This window comes from Silurus aristotelis, assembly GCF_946808225.1.
Source record: "Silurus aristotelis genome assembly, chromosome: 7".
Taxonomy (NCBI): Eukaryota; Metazoa; Chordata; class Actinopteri; order Siluriformes; family Siluridae; genus Silurus; species Silurus aristotelis.
The window spans coordinates 15,226,946-15,239,834 of record NC_139580.1 but is presented as its reverse complement, the minus strand read 5'-3'; the positions used below and the strand labels follow the sequence as shown (position 1 = coordinate 15,239,834).

Genomic DNA, 12,889 nt, shown 5'->3' with positions numbered 1-12,889 from the left:
AGAGCCATTTAACTGTACAATGCCTAACTATATTGAAAAGAATTGCAACAGACAGATAAAACGTGAGCCAGAAGAGTGAGACTGAAGCAGCTGGTAGAACATCCTCCTAGGCTAACCACAACTGTATGTCTGTGTTGCCGCAATTGGCAGTTCATAATGGCCTTTTTGAGGACTCAATGTGTCATGAACACATCCACCCTGCAGTCTGTAGAACCATAAAGGACAACAAAACCCCCACAGACATCATATCCAGATGTCAAACAAAAAATAGAACTGTATGAAAAGCACATAATTAATTTTCGCCGCAATTTATAGGTTATATCTTATTTACAAATCCTTTTTCTCAATAATGTACTGTATTATATTTTTTGAGCAATACTAAAGGATATACTGAAGGATGCCTGAAAACCGTTGGCATGGTGCACGGACTGACAGTGTTTCCCAGGGACAAACATTCACTCCATAGAGGCATGCGTATGGCATTGAAAAACCGCATACAAAGAAAACCGCTTAATTTTCTGAATAGATTAAAAAAAAAAAAAAAGCTGAAAAGCCGTAGTGTCATTTAATCGACAAATCTATTGGTTCATTGTAGTTGTCTTGACTTCTGACTAAGCACTGAATCAGTAAATTGTTGTAGAACAGAGCATTTCTTCTCCAAACCCTCAGAGTCTTCAGATAGATCTTTTAGTAATTTAGCGAGACATTATGAAAAATTTTCAATTAGAAAGCTTGAGGGTATTTGTGCATTCACCTGCTTAAAGTGCACACAGTGCATTTTAATAGATAATCTATAAATAAATAGATTTGCAATCATAATACCATGCAAAACAAAGTTAGTATTCTATAAGTAAATACTTTGCCATGCCTATTTTTAACGATTTGCCTTTTATAGCAAACGATACTAGAATGTAATAGATTGCATTGTGCAATGTAAAAAGCGAAATCGTTTGAAAAATTTGCTTGCCCACACCGCTTGTTTTAGAAAGACGCATTTGAATATCCCCCAAAGGCAACCATTTAGTATTTCCCTAAAATCTTTCTTACTTATCTGACTTTTCATTAGAAGGAAACCAGCTAGCAGCAAGTCATCCTGTGCCAATTAATCAATCAGTTAGTTTAATTGAAGCTCTGTGGGTTACACGAAAGGAACACCGATTTCTATAAACATCATGAGATTGCTTTGGAAAATATAGAATTGTATTAATGTGATTTATTTAACTTCATTAAAATCACACAGTGCAGTTTTCACTCTTCAGTTGAATAGTCTCAAACCACCCACTTGATGTAAACACGCACACACACTGCTCAGTAGGACTTGAGCTCTGCTCTAACACACCTGACTCGGCTAACAAGTGGCTCAATAATTACACAATGAGCTAATATAGATGTGTTAGAGAAGAGGAAACTAAGGTGGATAGAGATTTCCAACCAGTGAATTTGTATGTGAAAACACACTCGCGTACAAATGAATAAGGACTAAAATCTGAGAAGGTGAGAAATTTGGCTTATTTTTTGAGCCCTTTAAGTCTAATTATGTATCTAAATCAGGTGGATGTAGGAGGTTTGAAAGAATAAGTGTCATAATCGTATTAAAATGGCAAGAGAAGAACAGAGAAATAGTGTAGAACAGTCTAGTAAAAGCTTGTTACACTCATACACATCATGTTCTTGTGACAGACCTGTAATATTTGTATATAGTGTGCTTTTTTTTAGGAGACTAGTTAGATTTTTCTCATAACTAGAATTGATGATTACTTGTCAGTGTGGCTCATATTTCCTATAAAGACTGAACAGCTCTTCTAATTACATGCGTCAAATATTTTTAAATCAGAAGACAACTACAGAGATGTTTAAGTTATTAATTCTTATGTAAAGCTTAATGCTGAAGCTTCGCGGTTGAGAATCAAGCTATGTTTATACTTGCCACAACATTATGTCTTAACACTGTGCACTGAACTCAAGCTAATAGGCAGCAGCCTGTTGTAATAAGTGTGTCATGAATACCTGACATGTAACGTGCACACTTTTAGAATGGTGAAGCAATTAGGGTAGAGTAGAGTAGAAAATATCTTTACGCACAGCACTTGGAAGAAAAAAAAAAGTATTCGGACTCAATGGCAACAGCTTTTAAGAAGATATGTTTTTTTAATCTAAAAAATTTCCATTTTAGTAATGTGACCATTATGGAACATTGCTATTTTGTCAGGTGTAATTATAACCAGGATATAGCAGCTTCCTATGAATATTATAGTGACTGTAAAGCAGAAATACTCCAGCTGCTACTTGCCTAGGTTTTCTGCTAAGAATAGCATCTGAATCTCACGAGCATGAAGTCTTTTTAAAGCCTTTTGACTGAATACAAAAGAAGTTATCCAAGTGTAAGTGACCTAGTGAACTAAAACAGATTTTATTAGCTGTCTTCCCAAAGGACCACAGTGAGGTTGTTTGGCACTGTGCAGGCGAAGGGTTTCAGAACAACGGCTATCCATCTGGGATTTGAGTTTTATGATGCGGGAAACAGATCCACCTCTTTTGGCTAAAACACACTAGTGAATCTTTGATGAGCTTTCAGTATCTATTCTTTCTCTATTGTATGATTTACATACTGCATTTCCCTTCATTACATTTGAAGAGATTATTCCAGGTGCAGCAAAATCACAATCTTCTATTGTCTATTGTCAGTGTTGAGTGTTGGCATGATACAGTGTGGACTTCTCTCTGTTGGGTGTTGGGCTGTTTGTGAAAGCCTGCAGTGTTTCGCGTTTTATCTCTTCTCACCTCCAAGAGCCCTGCCTGAGGCAAATAAAATATAAATACATATATAAATAAATAACCAGGATCAGAAAAAGATGTGTGCAAAGAATGAATACCTGACTCAAAGGATGACCAACTAAACAATATTATGTAAAGCATGTACATAGAGCTGTATGGAGTAATAGAGTATGTGGGTAGACAAAAAGATTGACTATCCATGAAATGTGGTAGCCTACTTATGTAATACTAGGTTTGTGTTATATTGATTTATTCCCCCCCCCCCCTGCTTTTTCCAACAATTTACCACTTTTAAAAATGGCAATAAAAAGTGTAATCACTCTGAAGCAATAGTCTTAGAAAACCAGAAATATGCTTTGCAGGTTTATGGAGCGTAGGAGAGGAAAAATGTCATCAGGCAATTGTAAAAAAAATCAGCTGCCAAATGAAATTTTAGTTGATTTCACAGTAAAATGTTTTCAAAGGATAATAATAATTGCACAGTATAACTTGCACAATTTTTCACAAATTGATTGTTAGTCGTATCAGACTTTTTCCTTATTTCCTCATGTTTTCATCGCATCAGCAATAAATATAGATAACTTGTGTCAAATGTATTCTTGCCTAATATTAGTCAAACAAATAGTAATAAATTGTATTTTCTTTTAATTTAAAATATTCTTCATTTACTTCAGCAAAAAGCAAAGATACCTGGGAAGTCAGGAGAGCATGTGAGATTTAGATTGAGATATCAAATACATTTTATATATATATATATATATTGACTTATTTCCTGTTTTTCCTGTTTTATAGGGAAAAAAGACTTCTGGTCTTTTTTGTGTGTTTTTAGGTGATAATTCTTAATAGTATATGTCAGTGGCTATGTAATATTGTGTAGAGAAAATTGCATCACTATTTCCAGTGGTAGGCGGTCAGGGCCAGCAAGGCCTTCTCTGCTGGCCTAAACACTATCAGAAGCACTGACCTACATTTACACAATACATTCTATACATGTTTGTTTCATAAATTTTATTAATTTATTCCCAACAATTTATTCTCTTCATTTCGTAGCGTTTCTCTTGGCTGCACTGCTTCCAGTATGTGGATGTGGATGTTAGATTTTTTTGCCCATTCAGATTTCAGCCTCTATGTGCTGCCATGTGAATCTAATCTGCCCAGGGCCTTTACAATCAGTAGTGCTGGCCAATGTACCTTAGACTATATCAGCAATGGGTCTGTTTCTTTTACAAATCAAATTTCGTCCTTTGATTGGTTGGTCAGAGGGAAACTTTGAGCCAAGATCGACTAGCAAAACAGGTTTGTAGCGCTCTGCACATGTTAATACATCCGAGTTAGACTTTTTTACGCCCACAATGGCTGACTGAGAAAGAGAAATTGATTTGGACGTACGTAAAAATACATTTTCAAGAAAAGCTAGACATCGTGAGGAAAGGTTGGACAACCCTAAAGCTAGCTAGCTTGTCTAAGCTCGGGAAAGGGTTTGTTTACCACTTCCAGACCAGTGAATACGAGCGGTACCACTGGATTACAGCCTCTGAGGAGCGGTGCAAATTATGTGAGAATGCATTATGAGTATGCATCTCTGGTGAGTAGGTTGTATTTTATTTACATTCTTTATGTTGTTCTAGTGTAGAGGTTTGGAGCTTGCTTTAGTAAAATGGTATTCACCCTTCATATGCGAAATGCCTCTCTCTCTGTAATGCCACGCGTTGTTGTATGGCGTTTTTGTATAGTATTGATGGTTTCTATAATTGCAACATGATAGTGGTGATATTAAGAGTTGGATTAAGTTGGATAAGTCCCCACTGAACGCCTAGGAACCAAATGCACGGCCCGCCACTGACTATTTCACACAAGTCTCTTTAACACATTTAATGGCAACACTATTTTATACCGTTCTGTGAATTTAAGGGAGACAGAAGAAACTCATTCATGTCATCCTTCTCTCTTTCAATTTTTTTATATTTGGGTTTTTTACATTCTTAAATGTAATCTTGCTTCTATATAATCAAAGCAAATATAATAATATATAATAAATAAACTGTTCAAATAAAAAATACACGTTACACATACATTTTCTCCAGAATTCTTCTCATCCGCTTTCACTGTGTCACTGTGTTTAATCATTGATTTTCTGCCATTTGACCTGATTCTACCCCATGACAGCTCCCAAGCTATAGCTACCCACTGTCTTTTCAAAAGAACTTCACATATCTGTCTGACACACATTAGACCTGTCTTTGACTGGCAGGTGTCGCCTCCACTACCAGCCCCCGCCCCGGGGTTCTCTGAGTGTCCTTGGAGTGAAAGAATTGTCCTTAAGTTTCATTTCCTCAGAATTCATTTTAAAAAGCTTCCAGCAAAATACATAGCTGAGACTTCATGGTTTTAAATTTGCCTGTGTTTCTTGCATGCCAGATCTCTGACCCATATTGAAGATCCAGTGTATATTTTCCTCACACTATTTTACAGTTTCATGGTCGGTGCTCATTCCAGAACGGCCGTTAGTTTCTCAAATTGTCATAATCAGATCACTTGGGCTGTTTGCCATTATAACACTTTGCTGATGACTCTGTAAACCTTTCAGATACGCACCACTCTGAAATTGTTTTGGTGCCAAGCTGTTCTCTTTATATTTGCAAAGAAACATGCTGAAAATGGGTGAACCCCTGAATTTAGGCATGTTTTGGAAATCTGCAAGTCTTAATTAAAACTCAGAACTAGATTTCTGTCTATTTTTTTTCCATGATGTGAAAAAAAAAAAAAAAAACAATTTAATGGAGGGTAATTTAATCTGAGCACAAACTTGATCGTGATTTATTCAATCAGTATGCCTCACTGCTTTGAGTTAAAACTGGCCATGAGTTAAATGAATTGATCAGGACTACTGTGTTTGAGGATGTTTGTTCTCTCAGCATTTCTAAGCAGGTAATTTACCCCTGTGGACACAGCATGGAGGTGTGACTGATTTTACTGAAGAGAAAGAGGAGGAGAGCATTTGTGGTATATAAATGGCATCATAAATAATAGAATCTAGATATCAAGTCCCTCAAATGAGTGCATTTGCTGTGTTTTTAAATCAAACAATAGTAGTTAGCATGTGAATATTAGGAAACGTGTGTGTGTGTGTGTGTGTGTGTGTGTGTGTGTGTGTGTGCAGAGAGAAGGAGAGAGAGCGAGAGAGAAAAAGAGAGATGGGGCAGAGATAAATGAAAATCTTACATGCCTGTGTGCTTATCCTAGTACGCCTTCTGTTAATCTGTTCAACACAGTCACGTTAATACATACAAAAATATGATAAGAAGAAATAGCACTGCTTGTGGATGAGTCACAGCCGACATTCTTACTTTGGGCAATTTTCAAAACATTCTCATTCTATTTTTAAAGTGCATCATCTGTGACATTTATCTTGAGGCTCTGAATTAGTTTCTACACAATTCTCGGTGTGTCCTCACCTCCAAGCTTAGCAACTCTACTTTTATTTGCCTCCACTTAGCATCTGGGTTTTTTTTTTCTGTTTTTCCTCACTGCCACGTTCCCTTGTATTTTTCCATCAATATATACATATAAAGCCTAAAGGCAGTGTAATAAATGATAACTGTATAATCTCTGTGATAAGGGGAAAATTTTGGATTAGCCAGTGATTACTATGCACGCTAAGAAAAAAGGTCTTAACATGCTTACTACATATTGTACATAACATCTCCAGGCATTAAGTAATAATCTAATATTGTGCTAATATGCTGACTAATTTGAATAATTATCGCCATTAAAACCATATGACCTAGCTAATGCAAAGGTTTTCTACTTTCTGGTGTGTTTATGAAGCATGGGATTGCAAAGCTGGTAGTAAAAAGAATATTTAGTAATAAAGAAAGCACCGTTTAAAGGTTAATGTACTTTGCTTGAGGAAAACTGTTTACTAATGTGGTTAAAGCCCAGTAGGGAAAAAAGATACTCTCACATAGCGTCCTCTCTGTATGTGTAAGGGAAAATGAGTTAGAGAAGAACACATGCACATACAATTTTGTGTAGCAAGTAAAGTTTCTCTCATCCATAATTAATAAGAGCACATTAATAAATGGTCGGATTCCTTATTATATAGTTTCTTTTGTCTTTTTGGTTTCTGCTGCAATGTCAGGAGATAAACAAGCTTCCTGTAATTTAGAGAAAGAAATATGTTTACTGACTGACGCGCTTGCCAAGAGTTAGCTCTTAACTCACGTAGATGCTTGAACATATTGAGTTTTGCTTTGCTGTGTTCAATTTAGTCAGTTATGATTTAGGGTTGAGTCAGAGTGCATTTGTCTTTGTAATTCTATGCGATTTTGCTCTGCAATTACTCTTGCTTGTCCCTGCAGACCTTGATCACCTCCAGAAGGTCTTTAGCTCTTTTTTCCCTACTGTTTGGATTAGATCCTATGCTGCTAGGACTATCCGAGAGAACAGATTCCAATCTTATACCAAGCAAGCCAATATGAATTGAAGTTGTGAAACCTGAACCACATTTGATTATCGCTTTAAAAAAAAAAAAGTCAGGAAATCACATGGACAGGATTATTTGAGTTGCAATCTAGCATTGCACCTACATGCAGGGCTGGAACTTGGGATGCAGTGAGAGTGAAATTTTGTCGTCTCCTCTCGACATGTGCCAGTATGGAGGCGTATTCTCAGAGCGAGAGGAGCCTACACACATTGTAGTCATGTTCAGGGCTTAATCTGAGTGAAAGAAGTGCCTGAATTTCTGACTATCTAACTCGATTCTTTTGGATGTATCCATTGATTTCAGTGACCGAATGCAGAATATGTGTAATGCGTGTTTTAGTAGTCTGTTAAGTGACTGTTCTAAAAGCAGTCTGCGAGTAAATCTGGTGTAAATGTAAATGCTCCTTTAATATCACACAGCATGTATGTACTTGGCATCAACGATGGCACAAAGGCAGTCCGGGTTGTTTTTGTTTTGTTGCGCCAGAAAAAGAATACTTACTTTAAAGAGTCTAAAGAGCAACGTGTATCATATTCGACTTGTTTGGCATATACTGCCTAAAAATATTTGAACATCTATTTGAGAGCTTTTTATTTTTTCCAAGCAGACAGTAAATTATTCAGTCTAAATAATAGTGTATTGAGTTGAGGCATCTTCGCTCCAAAGAAAATGAAGTGCTTTAGTGCTTTTCCGAGTGCCGTGTTTTTTTTGACTAGTTTGGTTTTAATCCACCTCTCTCACCACATCTGGCTAACTCTGATCTGTGATTGGGGCAGGGTTTTGAATATAACGTTCAAAGCTTTCATAGTAAGAATAGTGCTGCCTGTTGTGAATATGTCTTTCTCAACCAGTGGGGATCACACCATGGTGGCCTAAGGGTTTGCTTCAAATAAATCAAATCACTGGAATGGCTTTGCACACACACGCACACACATATTGAAGTATCACAATGTTTACAGCCCATATTCTCCATTATCCGTTTTCTGCTTTTTCTCCTTCTGCCAGGGAGTGCAATTCTGGCAAATGCATTTCATAAGATGCAAGTTCAGATGGTGGTGCTATTGAATCCAAATTCCATGCAGTGAGATATCCAGATATTCCTTTTCATTCATTTAAGACTGATAAAAAAACAAAAAGAAGACTTGCTCTGGGAGTAAAATGTGTTTTCATCTGGCTTAGCATTGCAAAAGAGCAAATGTACAATAGTGACTTCTTTAGTCTTTTAGCAAATGAGACAATGAATCATGCATTTAGTCAGGAGGCCAGAAGAACTAATGTTGTGTTGTTCTTAATGAGGAGCTGAAAGTTATCAATTCCCTGCTTTTTTCTTTTTATTTATCCTCATTCTCACTCTCTAATGTCTTACCGACTTTGGTGTATGTCTGCTGGCATTGAGCTGGAATAAAAAAAGTATATAGAACTTTATGTGGATTGCTGCATTTGTGGCTTCCAAAATTTAATATGACCTTTATCTATGTCTTTGTAATAAACATGGGCATTTAATCTCACCATATTTTAATGAAGGAACAGTTCAAATATTTCAGGTCATAGATGGAAAAAGAGTAATGAGCTCTTAAAAAGAAGGCAGATGGTGTCTGTCTCTCTCTTTCTCTCACTCTCTTTCTCTTTAACACACACACACACACACACACACACACACACACACACACACACACACACACACACACACACACACACACACACACACACAATAATTCACATGTGAACAGAATGCAAGGTTCTGGATGTAGCATACAGAGAATAAAAGCTAGATGAATAAAGCTGTTACCTTGGTGACTCCACACCAATGCAGTGGGATGTACAGTGTAAATGTATCTCAGTATTCATCATATAATACGGATGTGATGAGTTTAGAAGCTCTAGGCTACTCTTAGCCTTCCACTGGCCTTGTGGTTGACTGAGTCGCCCAAACCTGTGACTCTTCAGAATATGCTGTGAAAAGAAAAAGTGTCAGTTTGCAGTCTTTGTAAACCCAGCACTGCACATTTTAGACCTCATTTAATACGCCTGACTCAGCCAATTATCAAGGTCTTCTTGAACTAAATTAAGTATGTTAGCTGAAGGAAGACTCAAACCTCTGTAAGGCTATGGATAGGTACATGACTCGCAGGTCCTGGTCATTTGGTAAACGGTAGCAATTCACTCCGGTTTTATTTGTTAATTCTCAACAGCTATTTACAGTGCCTGTTTCACAGAGCATATGTAGACTCTTGTGTCTTCAAGGAACATAAGACAGTAAACCTAGTCTTTTTGTCACTGCTAGTTCAATCTGTTTCATTGTGCTGTACTGTGTGCATTTTGGGACCGATTTTAGACACTTTTCTTCAATCCAAGCCATATAGATTCGAAAATCAAATAAACAGTTTTCAGCCCAGTGCCTTTGCTTCAGTTGCCAGGGCTGCTGCACTGCTAAACATGCTGGGTTTACTGTCAGATTCAGATGTCTGACTATGTTTGCTCGCAGCTTAATAACATGTTAAACATTTATTTGATAGCTCAATCAGAGGAAAAAATCAGTAATGTAAACAACCAAATCACAAAGTGATTACAACAATGAGTATCTTATCAGGCTAATACAAACAAATTTTTTTTTTTTTTTTTTTTTTTTTTTTACCTGATGGAATAATGCATTTAATTATTTGGTAAATGAAAAAAATGTTTGCCTTGTAAATCTCCCACAATTTCATTAAAGCATTCCTGTCAGAAAACAAATCTTTTGTTACAAAACGGAGATGAAAATTGGATTTTAACAGGTTTAGCATCCAGCTCATACTTCTATGCAGAATGTTGCAGAATATAAATTTCTCCACTCGCCTTCTGTCCATTGATGACATTTGGAGGACATTTTGCTGGCATGTCACCATGTTTTGACTTGATAAACCTAATAATGAGATTATAAATCCAGCCACCATGCTCAACTAATTTTAGCTACATGTAATACTGACAGGACACGCACTTGTGGCACTGTTTGTAAGTGGAGGGTAGAGTCCGGGAGATGGAGTGAGTATTTCCAGGAATGACCGTGCACGTGTGCATAATTAATCTGGCCCTTTTTGATCTGTGTGTGTGTGTTGCACAGGGAGGTAGAAAGGAGAGAGCACTTTAACCAAGGCCGAGCTGTGAAGAAGCAGAAATGTGTGTTTGTGTTTTTGTTATTTTCCAAATATGGTGCTGATACACAGGGAGAGAACATCAAGATAAAAGTCAATTGATGTTCTCCAAAGCTTACATCCGGTGTCCCTTGTTTTTAAGCAATACTACACAGGGATAGACTTTTATTATGTGTTTTTTGTTATGACTAAATTTGGTAATGATTAAAGTTAAATTGCAATAGGATGTCGGTTATCTGAAAAGAGGCACACACGTCATTTAGAGGCAATTTAAAATCAATAATGTTCTTCCAACCATGTTTTTTGGAATTTGGAGAAAACTGGAGAACCCAGAGGAAGCCTGTGCAAATATGCAGGGTAGCTGCACACAGACAGTAATCCGAGCTCAGGATCAAAAACAGGGACCCTGGAGCTATGAAGCAGCCATAAAATCTCTTGGGAGATTTTCGGATTTACAGATATTTTTGCACGTAAATACAGTTTTAAATACTACACTGCAATATTCCACAATGGGAAACGGAGACGTGTGCTCTGGCTTACAGGCTGTTATTTGGGATCAGAAAGCGAGAGAGAAATATCATGTGCTGCTGTCTTGGACAGGTAGCAGCAGGGGTTTGGAGGTAATGTGTCTCATTCTACAAACAGTTGCATTCACATCTTACAGAAGGAAAAAAGAGAGACAGACTAAAGGAGGTAGATAGGCAGACAGAGAAAGGATGAGACAGGAAGAGGCATAGAAAATAAAAGGATATAGTACAATAGTAACAAAGGGCCAAAATCAGATGTGAATTGAAAAGCAGGGGGTGGGGGATAAAGGAGACTGTACCTTCATCTCTTGACCTTACATCCGTACTCAGCTCTGACGTGTGTATGGACAAGTGTAGGTGGGCAAGTGTGGGATTCTGTGTTTGTGCAAATCCAATTGTGTGTGTGTGCGCATGTGTGTGCACGTGTGTGTGTGTGTGTGTGTGTGTGTGTGTGTGTGTGTGTGTGTGTGTGTGTGTGTGACAGAGAGAGAGAGAGAGAGAGAGAGAGAGAGAGAGAGAGAGAGAGAGAGAGAGAGAGAGAGAGAGAGAGATGTGACCTTGTACAAAAGGCACAAAGAGGAGACAGGATGAGTAATGACAAAAGTATGAGTAATGCCATCTTTCTCTTCCTCTCTCTCTCTCTCTCTCTCTCTCTCTCTCTCTCTCTCTCTCTCTCTCTCGCTCTCTCTCTCTCTCTCTCTCACTCATATTCATGCTCTCATACATACACACTTTCCATAAGCTTCAAACATTTGCCATGCCTGGAAAGCTGGAAACCAGCACAGTTTGGTGATTTTCCTGCTGGACTCAGGCCCTCATCCTGATTGGAATTGCGCACTTCTGTTGCAAACAGAGATATTCAAAAGCATTTGTTTGCATATGGAGCACCATATGCAACACAAAAAAATCAATTTGGCCATGTATCTATCATGGAAAATCCCATACTGCAAAATTATGCACGTTCCATGGTTGTTATATGTAACGAAAATATCAATATTCCAACAGCACAGGTTTTTGATGAGGTAATCTTATTTACATCATTATATTTTTGTTGATAAAAATTTTTTTTTTTATGCAAACAGGCTAAATTTGCAAACAATTTTAAGGCATTTCTTGTACATATTGTACAAAAGTCCATGCTAACTACATAGAAAATGTTTGCGGTTCATCTAGCTTCCACCTCAGATGCTCTAAAACAGTGGTCCCCAACCTTTTTTGCGTCACGGACAGGATCAATCTCAGACAGTATTTTCATGGACTGGCCATTAAGGTGTGGCGAAAAAATACAACAAAATTTAAATGATACAACTGACATAAAAACTGCTATTTTCTAAATATAATAATAAACGTGAATCCACTGTGTTGTTTTTGGTTCATTTTGTTTGCTTGGGGGTTTGAATTTAGGGGTAATGTATTATGTGTTAGCGGCCAGAGCATCCCCTTTAAAAAGGTAGTAGATGGAGGTAAGACATGTGACCGAGGCATCTTCACATGCACCAAGAGTGAGTCATAGACAGATGTGGTGGAAAGAATCCGGTAATTTTCCAAAATCGTTCAGAATCAAATAAAAAATAAAACAGAAATAATGTAAGTTTTGTATTCTTTCTGTGTGGCCTGGTACCAATTGACCCGTGGACCGGTGCCAGTTCATGGCCCGGGGGTTGGGGACCACTGCTCCAAAAGATTTCTGAAACTACAGTAAGCCACAATGTTGATTTATGCTGCATTTTGCAGCCACACAAAAACAATGATCTATAGTAATTGGTTGCAATGTCAGTCAGGCAGCCTCTTTACATGTACAGCTGAGATAAAGAAAAGAGAAAGATGGCTGTATGACACTAGTATTTATTGCATCTTCTTCATCATACATCACGCTATGACGCTGGTGGAACGTCTGGGAATCCGTGCGCACACACAAAGTGCTAAAATACAGTAGTGCTATGTAAGCAGATTTGTTATAGCCCTACATA

At 37.5% G+C, this 12,889-nt stretch overlaps 1 protein-coding gene across 4 annotated transcripts in view; it reads left to right on the top strand.

Annotated features, from left to right (window-relative positions):
* furinb (furin (paired basic amino acid cleaving enzyme) b) overlaps positions 1 to 12,889 on the top strand; it is a 96,186-nt gene that overhangs the window by 38,641 nt on the left and 44,656 nt on the right. The gene's annotated exons all lie outside the window — the stretch shown is intronic.